This window comes from Salarias fasciatus, chromosome 20 (genome assembly GCF_902148845.1).
Source record: "Salarias fasciatus chromosome 20, fSalaFa1.1, whole genome shotgun sequence".
Lineage (NCBI taxonomy): Eukaryota > Metazoa > Chordata > Actinopteri > Blenniiformes > Blenniidae > Salarias > Salarias fasciatus.
In genome coordinates this window covers 23,523,178-23,536,456 of record NC_043764.1, presented here as the reverse complement: position 1 = coordinate 23,536,456, position 13,279 = coordinate 23,523,178, and the positions used below count along the sequence as shown (strand labels likewise).

General features: G+C 43.8%; 1 protein-coding gene across 1 annotated transcript in view; it reads right to left on the bottom strand.

Annotated features, from left to right (window-relative positions):
- The window catches only part of LOC115408093 (chemokine-like protein TAFA-2), an 86,187-nt gene that overhangs the window by 48,544 nt on the left and 24,364 nt on the right, over positions 1-13,279 (bottom strand). The window lies entirely within an intron of this gene.

Here is a 13,279-nt window from a genome sequence, read left to right as displayed (position 1 = left end):
CGAGGAGGGCGGCCATTAAAAGGATGGACACACATCTGTGGTTATTTTGTTTCAATCTGTTGAAGAATTCAATATGTTGAAGAATCCTCACACTGAGAGAAATCAAACTGTCACTTTATCACTCACAGACAGTGTTTTTTTTTTTCATTATGGCTTCTTAGATGAAATCGGTAATAAAACAGAACTGCTGCATTCAGTGGATTAAAAGTTCATGTCGACCTGTTAACTGAACTGAAAGTCAGACTAACACACCCAGGTAATTCGACTGAAAGTGTCAACCTGCGTGTTTAGAGACTGATGTTCGGGCCTGTTTAGGCGATGTTTTCAACTAAAAATGGGAAACCTCCGTTGGGCTGTGGTGTCTGTTTTAACTGCAGTGGTGATCAGAGCCACTGGAAACACAACTTTTTTAAAACGGCTCCCAAAGTGGAACTTTTTTCAAATGCATTCTCCGAGGAAATGAGGAAAAGTGCAAATTCTTGAAAACACTCGGGCTCCACCTCCGTGTAAATGGAGGAAATGCTGCTGCTGCTGCACATGTGTGAGTAGATGGACAATGCTGTGTTTACAATTGTTATAAATTTGGGTTCCTCAAGAAACAGGTTGGGAAACACCCTCCCAATAATTTTCAGCTTAAAATGTGGTAAATTCAAATTATAAGTCCAAATTCGTCCACTCAGGTCTGCAAATAACATGAATTTATTCAGAGTAGCAGTCTGAAAAAACTGTGTCTTCCGAGGGAATTTCATGTTGATGTCATTCGGTGGATAAAGCAAACAATGAGCGAGCATTTAAAAACAGAATGTGTGTCTCTGTCAACACACTGGCAAGTGTTTACATTGAAATGAAGGGACGCATCTGATTAAAGCACTTTATATTCAGGACACCAAGTGGGACGGAAACTTCCAGACAGACAAACTGTCTCTGTGTTTGTGCACTTGTGTGAATAAATAACTGCGAGCGAGCAGAGTAAACCCAGGAACTCAAATCGATGAGACGACTCGCAGGACAGGGAAGAGCAGCATTACAGCTGCAGTTTACCCTTTACTGGTGTCGTATACATGTAACATTACATGAAGAAACGGTTGTGCGGATTTAGATTTGATAGTGCGACATCTAAACCATGTTACCACCAGAAATTGTTTTATTCCTGGTTTGTTTCATTCGGAAAGCTGTTGCAAAATTCAGCTGAACATGGGGTTGTTTTGCACTCCAGAGCCTCTTTCCTATTTTAGTGCTGCAGGAAAAGCAAGTGAAAGTTTTAACAATGAATCTTGGAATTAACTGGAAGTGCCATAAAGCAGCTGCGCCTGAAATTCACTCGCTCCTAAAACAAAGTTCATCTTGGTGAAGTCGCTCTCTGAATGTTGTCTTTGATGGCGTTTGGCTTTCGCAGTTAAGAGCATCAACAGAGAGAAAAGAAGATGGGTGGAAGGAATTCAAGAGAAGTGCTTTTGAACAGACCTGTGGTGACGCAAGTAAAACAAACCAAACTTTCCAGGTTTATGTGAGAGTCTGGGCAGATTAACTCAGTGCAGATGAGATTATGCACACACCTGGTTGGATCTGATCGAGTGTGACCTGACGTGTCTGTCTGTGCATGTGTGCAAACCGTGTGTGTGTGTGTGTGTGTGTGTGTGTGTGTGTGTGTGCACGTGAATGCTTTTGCCATGAGGAAGTGTGTGTTAAGCCCTGGCTTGAGTTCTGAGCTTGGTGTGTGAGTCATCTGGTTATTCAGCCAGGCATTTCTCGAGCTGGGAGAAGCTGCACAGCCAGACAGGCTGAGCCAAGGCGTTCTCTGGTTAGAGGGTAACACACACACACACACACACACACACACATATATATATACTCCACTCCTTACTGTCACCTTCTCTCTCTTCTTCCTTCCCTTCCTCCTCCTCTTCTTCCCACCCTCACCTTTGCTCTGCGAGTAGTAAATAATTAGGAAACAAAGAAGAGATGCTGCCTGCTTCCTCTCCAGCTCATTTAGGCACACAGCAGTGTTTGTGATGATGCAGTGCCACTTCATTATGGCTGGTTGTTTGGTCTGTCTGCTGCAGAATGAGTGGGCGTGTGATATAGAAATGGATTCAGATAGGGGCGGTAAAAAGAGAGAGAGTGTGTGACTCTGTGTGTGTGTGTGTGTGTGTGTGTGTGTGTGTGTGTGTACTGTGACTGCTCAGGAACAAGGGGTTCTGATCAATAGCATCTAAACAGCTTGACTCTCCATCAGTATCACACTCGGCAGCCGATGTGGTGACTCACACACCATTTAATATGCACGCACGCACACACACGCAGCTGCAAAAAAAACACACCCATAACAGCCACTGTTCTGCACTAACAACCCCAAAAGTGTGCCCCTGCGTTGGGAAACCGAGTGAATTTTTTAAAACCAGCTGCATGTGAACTGCTTGAGCATTTGCATTTCCACTTGTTTACATGTTGTTTTCTGCGTCGCGCACTCGAGCGCACGTGTTTCCAGCAGATGCCACACTTCCCGAGCCCCCTCTGATCACACCTTCCGTTAGGTCTATCGCTACAAAAAGCGGCACCGGATCTCATAACCCTGGATGATGTAGCTTTCATTAACCGAACACAGAGGAGCTGGAGAGAAAGGAAGAGCAAGAGGAGAGAGAGAGAAAAAAAAAAAAAACGAGTTGGAGAAAGAGTGGTGGTCTCCGATGAGTTGTGCAGTCTGTTCCATCCCTTTAATTAGTCCCATTGGAATGCCCTCCCGGCTGCACGCGGCTGATCAGTTTCCCCTCCATATCTCCACTCCGCATTTGTGTGTGTGCATCCATGGGTTTGAGTGTGTTTGTATGCATCTTAGCTAAAGCTGGACGGACATCTCACGGGCATATGAGCTCCGCCTGAGCTCCCCATGGTTGAGGAGAAAAATATAGTGGAGATGCATTAATATTCGAGGAGTTTCTATTCTGTGAGATACACACGATTTGGAAAATTGAATGCCTTGCACTCCAGCAATCAGCGACTGGAGCCTTTAAAGCAAACTGCATACTCTTATGTGTCTGGAACACAATTTATGAACACATGAATAATATTTTTTATCCAACTTTAGGCAGACTTGAATTTTAAACCTGAACCTAAAAGAAGTCAGACTGTATTTATCATCAGCCGATTCAGGCTGGAAGAGGAATAAAGAGTTGTGGAACCTGAGGTGAGGCTGAGAGCATATGAACAGTTGAGTTTAGTGTTTTTCTAAAAGACAATGTGATGCATGCACGACAGAGTTTTTATTTTCTAATTATGTTGAATTGAATGCTCACACAAATAGAGAGTGTTCAGCAAATATATGAGGATTGGAGCAAATTCAGCGCCAGAGAATATTCATTTATACAGCCACAGTCAAAATGGATTAAAAAAAAAAACACACACAAGAACAACTGTCGAGATTAAAAGAAGATTGCGCATATATACTAATAAGGTTCCTTTAAAAAAAGTCATGGAGAACCAGAGGAGATCAGCAACTGATCCTTCATTATCAGAAGCATTGAACACAGACAGACTCATAAACAATGCAAACGTTTTTTAGACGTTGTAAATCACAAAGCTCGTTGTGAATTAGTAATGTGGAGACCTTTGTAGATTAGGCCCTCAATAAAATATGAAATTAAAATTATGGTGACTAAAGTTTAATAAAACATGACATATTCATTTGAAATACTGATAAGCAAATGTTATTGAGCTCATAACGTGAGCCACAGCTTTCACAAACTGTTGAAGTATACAGGTGAAGATCAATCAGACAAAAAACAAAGAAAAGAATGCATTTCAGCTTCATCCAATCCTGTGTGATGTATCAGTTTCCAAGAAGTCCCTCATTTTGCTCTCCACCTCTCGTTTTATTCTGCCTCCTTTTGTTGTCAGATTTCGTGACGTCCGGTTTAGAAAACACAAAATAACTGTCCAGTTGAATCATTCCCTGTCAATCTGCGTGGCTTCGTGTTTATTTCACTGATTACCAGAACTGAATCCTGTCAGTCTGCTCTGAGCCAAACTGCTGAGTCACATGATGTCCTGCTGTTAATACGACGTTCAGGACGAAAAAAAGAATCTGCACCCATTCATGGTGACATCTGTGATCCTGATCAGCTCTTAGATGTGTGTTTTATTTTTTTTTTTTTCTGTGTTTGAACATGAGATGTTTGAGTTCCCTCCTTTCCGCAGAGTTAACCAGCTCTCTATGACTCTGGAACAATACGAGATACGGATCTGATTCATCTCGTGGATTTAACAGAGAGATGACTGGTTCACTGCTGTGTGGAGCTGCGCGCCGGCTGAGGTCACCAGGAAACTCGCTGCACTATTCACAGTTACAATATCAAAAGAAAATGAAAGATATTGTCTGATGCCGTCAAGAGGAACGGAAAGGACACAGAGATGACAGAAAGAAAGCCTGAAAGGCAAGACGAGGAGGTGCAGAGCAAAAGAAAGAAACACGAGGATGAATAAGAGGAGAATAAACAAAGTGTAACAAGAGGAACAGGAGCAATAAAAGCTGCTTTGAAGTGGATGAATCTATTAGGTATTGTTCACATGAATGCTTCACAATTGATAGATTCTCAAGAAATTTTAAGACCTGAAAATGAAGAAAAGCGAGGATGGCGCAGAGAAAACCAACACTTTCAATAAATGAAGCTATCGTCTTTTTTTCTCTGTTTATATTCGTGGAGGGATGAAAACGTCCATTCATCGGCTTGACCAAGGACAGATTAGCGTCACTCCAGATTATATACAGTCAGTCCTCTACCGAGAGGGACTCGTCGTATTCCTCTGGAGTTGCTGTATTAAGCCCCGTTTACACGACAGCATTTTGAAAACAATCTCCATTTCCACACAATATCAGAAATGCCAGAAAGGTGCCCCCCCCCCCCCCCCCCCCCCTTTAACACTGAGATGGAGTGTTTATGAAGAGTTCCACGTTCACAGTCATTTTCATCAAGTTGCATTTTAATGCAAACCAAAAAGTTAACGAAAGTTTGGCGTTTTCACCTGAAAAGGTTTTCGCGAATACCTTCACAAAAAGGTAATAAGTCAAATTCAAGGTCAGTCAGATACATCATATCAAATATATAATACTGTGATGTTAAGGGCAGATGTTTCACCATGAGGTTGAGGGTGGAGGTGTTGATCAGTACGTTTCTGTAACTCCAGCACCTCCAGAAACACTGAAATGTGAAATATGATAATTCACAATTAATATTTAGGCTTCAGCCTCCTCTGTTCCTCCGTCTGTTTTACACAATTAAATGTACCCCAAATCTCTCTTTGCTTCATAATGAGGAGGACAGGATCGTCACCGCTGGGTAATATTGAATCAAATCCTTTATTTAACATTTATTACAAAATCGCTTTCCCCGCTGGTATGAAGAGTTTTTATGTGAAATATTCACGGGCGGATATTTTGCAGATTCGACTTTATTCCTCACATTCCCACTGTGCAAAGGTCCTTAGCTTCATTAAACTGCCGATCGCAAGGTATATACCTCTGTTTTTAAGTAGAGTTTAATCATCCATATCCATTCGTCTTGTGCAAGGTCGCAGAGGGGGGGCGAGGCTCACGCTGAGTGAGACAAACATACATAACTAGCAGTGCCGAGCGAAAAAGACTGTGAAGGTCAAATCCTCTGCTAACTTGAATCGCAAGGAAGAAAAATAAGGCGTGAAAAAGCTGCAGGTGTGCGTCTGTCGCCTGTGCTTTATTCCGCAGACGTGCAGCGGCCGGGTTTGCGCCGAGGACGACGTGGAAGCGGGAGGATGATGATTTATCAGAGGAAATTCGTCTGTTCTTGTGAGTTAATGGAAGGGCTTGTTTTCGTAGCCACAGTCAGGACTGAGAGGACTCTCCAAACCTAATTGCGACCTCCGGAGATTTCAGCCTGATTAGGCCTCCCCGATCCCGCCAGGAGGGTATCTGTGAGTGTGTGTGTGTGTGTGTGCGCAGGCGCGGATGTGTATTACGTGTGTGTGTTTCATTAATCAAATCCACAGTTTGGCCTTTGTGGATAAATTTACTCCATGTGACCTGCAGAGAAAGCCAGCGGCTCTGAATTAAGCCTCCGATTTAACTCGCGCTGTGGAAACTTCACATTAACAATGTGTGTGCGTGAAACCAGGCAGGAGAGATGGAGACAAGATGGAGAGGAAAAAAAAAAAAAAAAAACATTATTTCCTTCCTACATCCCCTCAGCCTTCTCGGTTTCTCAGCATTAGCGGTGTTGTGTGCACATCACGCTGCTGACATCCCCATCTCTCAGATCAGCGTTCGCCTGCCGCCGCCGCCGCTGCGTGTGTGTGTGTGTGTCCCCCAACACGTCCCCGAAGCCGGGTTCCACCCAGGGGTGTCACACGCCATCTATCTATCTCTGCCGCTCGCCGCGCTAACCTGGAGAGCCCGCTCCACCGCGAGGTACGATCCTGATGTCGCTACCGATCCGTCGCCCATGCTCGACACAGCCGCCCCCTTTCAAGCATCCCCAGGTCACACACACACACACACACACTGCAGGCAGCTGGGTGTTGTTTCTACGTGAACACGTAGAAACAACACCCAGCTGCAGTGTGTGTGTGTGTGTGTGTGTGTGTGTGTGTGTTTCTATCAGCCACTCGTCCAACGGCATCAGACAGTCAGAGAAACGGGGGAAGTGGCTCCCCTCACCTACAGGCGTGAGCTCCTCCATCACTGTAAGCTGGCTTAAGACGGCAAAAATAACATCAAAGTCACTCCCTCTGTCGAACACGCAGCGCACCACTCTCATATTCATCCGTCGCATTTTGACTACACTTCAATTTCCTGCAAGGTTCTTGGGCAATAACAGTTAAAAAGAAGAAGAAGGAGAAGCAAAAGAAGAAAAAAAAAAAACACTTTGAACTAAATAAACAAATGCAAAGCAGGGATCTCTTGAAGCTTTGGAATTTGAGGAAATATATTAAAAGCAGAAATGCAAATGGAGTCCACTGTGCGTTCCCTCAACAGGAGGAGAAAGGCGGCGTGGGGAAACACTGACGGAGGAGCTAATCCAGTGGGAGGAAATGGCTTCTCTAATTCAATTTCATACCTTTTTTTATTTATTTATTTTTTAATCATCTCTTTGCTGGGATCACGATTCCAGATTAGCAAAGCGGACATCAAGTCCAACACTTTACGCCGTTTTCTGCATCGTATGAACAACATTTAACTTTTTCACAAAAAAAAACTTTCCCTCCAAAGTGCAGCAGCTTGGCAAGAGTCTGATCAAAGAGTGAAAACAATCGGGAGGAACAGCGAGCCTCAGATGCTTCGGGATAAGTATACCTGCAGGGCTGCAACAATACTGCAGGCTGAGAACGGATGCAGCTATTTACTTGTTTTTGGACTCACTGACAGCAGAAGAATGCAGCTCCTGCTTTTCCACATCACTTTAATGGGAGTGTGATTTCATCCGTCTGTCTGCCAGACAGACAGGTAAGAGCAACCGGCAGTAAAAGCACTCGCTCTCTCTCTACCTTCCCCGCTTCTCTTCCTCCCTCTGTCTCTCCTCCAGCTCTCCTCTCTCTTCCTCCCAACTTAATTTTTCATCACACTGTGGTTTTCAGAAGGCTGGAGCCTTTTCTTATCTGCACCGCCTTCAGCTGGTAGATTTGGTCTTGGACTAAATATTCCTCTTATATTTCTCACTTTCTCCCATTTCCACTCATTAGATTGGCCACCGCCGCGCTTTGTTTCATTTTAAACAGAAGCAGGTAATCGGCCAGTCAGTCAACGCAAAAAAAACGGGCGAAAAAAGGATTAATTTTTCAGGTTTTTGCTGATAGTTTCTTCATTTGACTTCACAATGAATATCCTGATTCCCCTCCATGCAGCAGTCCCAAAGCCTGGTACTTAGGACGGCCTGTCCTGCATGTTTTCAGTCCGGTTTTGTTTCAAACAAAAACTCAGTATTTTGGAGTTGTTTCCGCAGAGATGGAGCATTTTCAAATCCTAATGTTTCCAGTGGCTCTGAGTATCATCGCATCTCAAAATGCAGCATATTTTTCCGTTTTAAATTGAAGACATTGTTTCGGATCATTATACCATCACCAAACTCCAAATAAGGAGTCCCTTATTATGATCAGAACTAAAACGTCCAGTACAGGGGTCTTCAGGACGACAGACGGAGACCCTGAAACGGACTTTACATAAAAATCATTGTTAAAAGTTTGCAGCAGAAGGCTCATGTTATCATCGTTGTCGTGATTGTGAAAGTTGTCATAGCGGAGGTAAGAATAGCTTCCCAGGCTCGTCTCTCAGCGAGCATCATCACTCTGTCATAAAGATGTTAAAGCATTCGCTTAGAAACCATCAACACAAAACCTTCTTTTAACCACTGAGTCACATCATGACCTGAGGAGGAAAATTCTCTCTGCGGATTCCAATTTGAAGCATAAGGCTGTGGGTAGCACACACACACACACGTACACACACACATCTGTTTGTGCTGTGTTGCTTTTCTAGCCCACTCATAGATACAACCAAAAGAAGTCTTGATCTTCTCCTACATTAATTATAACTGAAGTCGAAAACCTGTAATGAAACATAAAGTGTAGCCATATTTGGTGTGCTGCCAGTTTTTACACATCACAAAAAGGTCATATAATACTGTTGTATTGACATGACGCCTTTTTCAGTTTTGAGTATTTACAAGAGTCCATGATGTGCTTTTATCAGCATGGGAGTTGTATTCACACACTTCTGCGGCAGGTTAATCCCTAACAAGGACAAATCACGTGTTTTTATTTACATTGTCACACTTCCTCCTTGACTTTTCTGGGTTTCACCTCTCACCGCTGCTTTCACCCAAAGTTCAGAGCAACAGCAGGACATCTCGCTGATGGCTTCGGTCCTCTCTGGTCTCATTCTGTAACTCTCCCAAACTCCCTCAGTTCAGGCCTATTTCCCTGCCCTAAATGCATAATTTTGTAAATGAAGCATCTGCTTGGGTGGTCCCTGAAGGCCCGTGTGCATCGGGCCGAGGATGACACACACATGAATTCACACCATCACTCAAAAATACTTTGAGACCGAGGCCCCCTCCCCTGAAAGACATGGCAGCGACGTGTCGGCGGAGATCGAACATCATGCTGAATGTTAATCCGGTAAATAAGCAGTTTGGTTGCGCATTGGCAGAAACATTAAGTGATAAAAAGCGATAACAGATGCTGCTCACAGTTTAGACGATGAATCATGGTGTGGAAGAGGTGGGCCGCTGTGTCAACTGGAACAGATCTGTGTTTAGGATTCCCTAAATTAGGACGGGCGGCTGTCAGGGACGCGTCTGCTCAGTTCAAGTCTGGTTCCGGGCGAGTAAGATGGAATAAGCTGCAAATGCTGCTAACAAAACAAAGAAACAGTTGTCAATATTTATCAGTACAAAGAAACCCAGCAGGAAGTCCCTGTTTCTATAGTAACGAGACTCTTGGAGCTCGGGGATGAAAACTGGAACTTTTATTCAATAAGATCTGAAAATTAAGGTGAAAATATGTCAACAGAAAACTTGTTGCGAGGCAGTGGGAAGAGCGGCCATTACAGATCGGCTGATCATTATACGCTTCCCTCAATAATGCACTGCTGCAGCACATATAAAATATTAAAAAGAAACAAAAATAACCTAATAAATTGGCTATATCATCAGTAATTCAGGATGATTAATGTCTGTTTGTGACTTGTAAATTGTCTTATTGATCCCACTTTTTTTTATTTTATTGGTGTCTAACGGTGAGCCTGCGCAGAGTCGTCTACTGTATACAAGTCAATGCTGGTGATTAGAATTTATCTTCGCATAGTTGGAGCGAATGAGGCGAACATTCTGAGACTCCTGCTCTCCTTTGTCTGGCGTCCCTGGGCGACTTCTCATACCTCCTCTGTTTGTAATCACAGGCTGGCGCACATAACTTATGCATGCTGTTTTCTTACAGGTTGCCATGATTTGGTGTGTTGCCAGTGTGCACGCCTGTCCTGTATGAATGTGTATCTGTTGTGTGTGTGTGTGTGTGTGTGTGTGTGTATAATACAACCTGCAGCACAGCAGTAATGGTGTATAACTCATCCTAATAATGCAACAGTGAGGCAGCAGGTAAGGTCAGCACAGGAAAGGCGGTGGCAGAAGGGAAACTGTTTGGACACACACACACACACACACACACACACACACACATACACAAACTTATGAATGAATGAATCAAACCCTGACATAGGCATCTACCCCACCGATCGGAATAATTCTGCTCCTTCTTCCATATTTTCTTGAAGCCCATTATATTTTTTGGCCTGTCGGTTTTCTGTGTCCCTGCTCATCTGCCCCCACCCCCCCCAGTCTTCGTCCCTCCTCTTCCTCCCTCGCTCTGTCTTATGCTGATATTGGTGGAGGTCAGTCGACACCCTCAGGAAGAGGGCTGATGAATGGATCCATGATCGCTGGCTGTAATTACAGTGTCAAATGAACAGTTAGCTGCCCAATGTGTGCAGGGGTGTGTGTGTGTGTGCGTGCGTGTGCGTGTGTGTGTGTGTGTGTGTGTGTTTCCTCTCTAATGTGCTAGTCAGCTCCCCACAGATGCAGTTGCCTTATCAGCATCCACAACAACAGATGGACTCCAGTTACACACACATGTGCTCGCATGCATGTCTCACGTGTCATTCATCACAATCTCAACTGCAACAAAAATTTAATGCATGTATAATACTTCATGTTTTGACTTAATCAGCATTTATGTGCAAGAATATGATTTTTATTTTGTTTATTTTTACATGTGATTTCTGCATCAACTCTTATGAGAAACAAGGCGTTTATGTACCTAAAAATTTAACCACAATCCTTCTTTTTTTGTAGCAAAATTCCACTCAGCAGGCGTCTCTTCATGTTGCCAGATGTGAACTTGGCACGTGCACACACACACACACTCACACACACACACACACCAAAACTCCCACCGCAGGTTCTTTTGCCAGCAGATCAGGGTGAGCTATTGACTTCTGCACACATCCCTCCATCAAACATGATAATGGAGCCGGGGAGTCGGTGGGGCCGGCGGACCGGCAGCTGGGCTGGCAGGAATCACGGTCAGACCGGCGCACAAACACAGAGCGGGGCTTTTCTGCCCGCTGAAATCATGTCTCTTTTTTTTTTGTGGAGCCTTGCTGATGGAAACAGTCTAACAAGTAATTCAATCAACACCGAGTGTTCATTTACATATCTTACACACAACAGTGCTCTCTTAACTGACCAACAGCTCGCTCTTTCCTGGATTTTCTCTAATGCCGGAGGCTTCTGAACCAAGAGTCTAGCGGCTTCTTCCCCGTCTTCTGTTTCCTCGACGTTTCTTGTGCACAGGCTTTTAAAGAGGGAGGCGGCCCACCGTGGGGGTTCAGACGCTTACAGTTGAGAAGACGGATCACAGCTACCGTAGAAATGTGGAATGTCAAAGATTTTTTTTTTCCCTCATTCTGCCTGATTCAGATGAAGATATCAAAACAGGCTTTTTTTTATGCCTTTTAAACTCCCAATGGTATGCTTAGTGCATTTCCAGACTTGATTTGATTGTCTGCAGGTATCATTATAGGGGATAATAATAAGCTGTAACACCTTATTATGAGACTATCTCAATACGGTTTTGTTAATATCGTGCAAACCACCATGAAACTAAGCTGAATGAGGTTATATGGAAGATTGATGGATGGCTGGTCTTGTTGGCACTCAGAGGTTGAGAGGAACCCAGAAAATAAACTAAAGAGGGGAGGGCGGGTCCTGTTTTCATACTTTGAAAAAAAAACAAACTTATATACACACTTAAAATGGGTGTGAAATATAAGGCCCGTGTGCCAAAAATGGACCGCGAGAGGCTCCAATGCAGGACACCAAACACCAAACCACCAGGGAAACTGCAGTTTCATTACGGCACTTTTTTGCTGCATGAGGTCCCTGAAGTTAAATGCGTTTGACAGTCTTTTCAGAACACCTGCAATCCGTCTGGAACATACAAGGACGGAACGGTTTTCTGAATACAGACATTATTTAAGACAACAGTAGCCGCGCCAGTGAATGGACATCGACGTTGATCTCAATGGAATCTGCAAACAAAGGAGACGACGGAGAATGACGAACATTTGTATGATGTCTAGACTGCACACAAAACTCTGCTGAGCATTGGCAAGGCCCAACTCCCAATGCCAGCCCATCTTCTTACATAAACCTCGCAGCTCTGTCCTGCATGATTCTTTGGTTTTTTTTCTCCTGTCTGTACTTTCTGACCTCATTTATACTTTTTTGGGAGTTTTGTTTCCTTGTTCTTCTGATCTATATCAATGAGGCGCCGCACATAAAAATTTATTTGCCATATTTGTAGAATCTGGGTTTTTGAAACTAAAGAAATGCATGTCTAAAAGAGGAGTCACCTGAATCGGAGCCACAGGTCTTTTGCAGATTTGTTGACGGGTTCTCAGTACAAACAGTCACCTCTGCATTGCTGCATTATAAGAAAAAAAAAAGTGCCAATGTCTGATCAGAAGGAACAATACACAGAGTAGTTGGCGTTAAATTGATTCTTCATTTGAGTTTTCAACACCCTGTTAACCAAGGCAGATGAGCCCGCACAATCACTCTGAGCTGGGTAAATAATTCACAACGCTTGGCCTAATGCACTTGTGTACTTTTAACACACACACATACGCACACACAAACACACAGTTTCCATGGCTGCGATATATATGTGCCAGAAAACTTAGTCAAGGCGAAGCCGCTAATCAAATTCAGAGCTACATGTAGAGGAAGAGAAGCACAGATCCTCTTTCCTGTCACATGTGTGCATGTGCACCGAGCGCATGTCTCACTGAGTTTGTGTCTGTGAGCGTGGCGCAGTCAGGGTGTGTGTGTGTGTGTGTTTGTGCACGTCTAGTTGATATTCCAGTGTGGCTTGTTGTGAGTGTGGTTTCCCACAATTCTTATCAGTGCTGTGATCACAGAAAACTGCTCTCCTCAAATGAAACACATCTTTTCTCCCCAACTCTGTCAGGGAAGCATACACACACACACACATACACACACACACAGTAACCCCTTGCGTTTCTCTGTCAGTAATTCTCTTTCTTGAGTCTAATTCAATCTCCAAGCCATAGCACAACAGCAAAAGACGCACAGCCGAGAACATGAATGCAATTTGGAGCAATCGAAGGTGAGTGTGTCTGTCTTATGAATATATAAGAGTTTTTCCCACTGGAAGTCCTGCCCAGAACCGGCAGAGG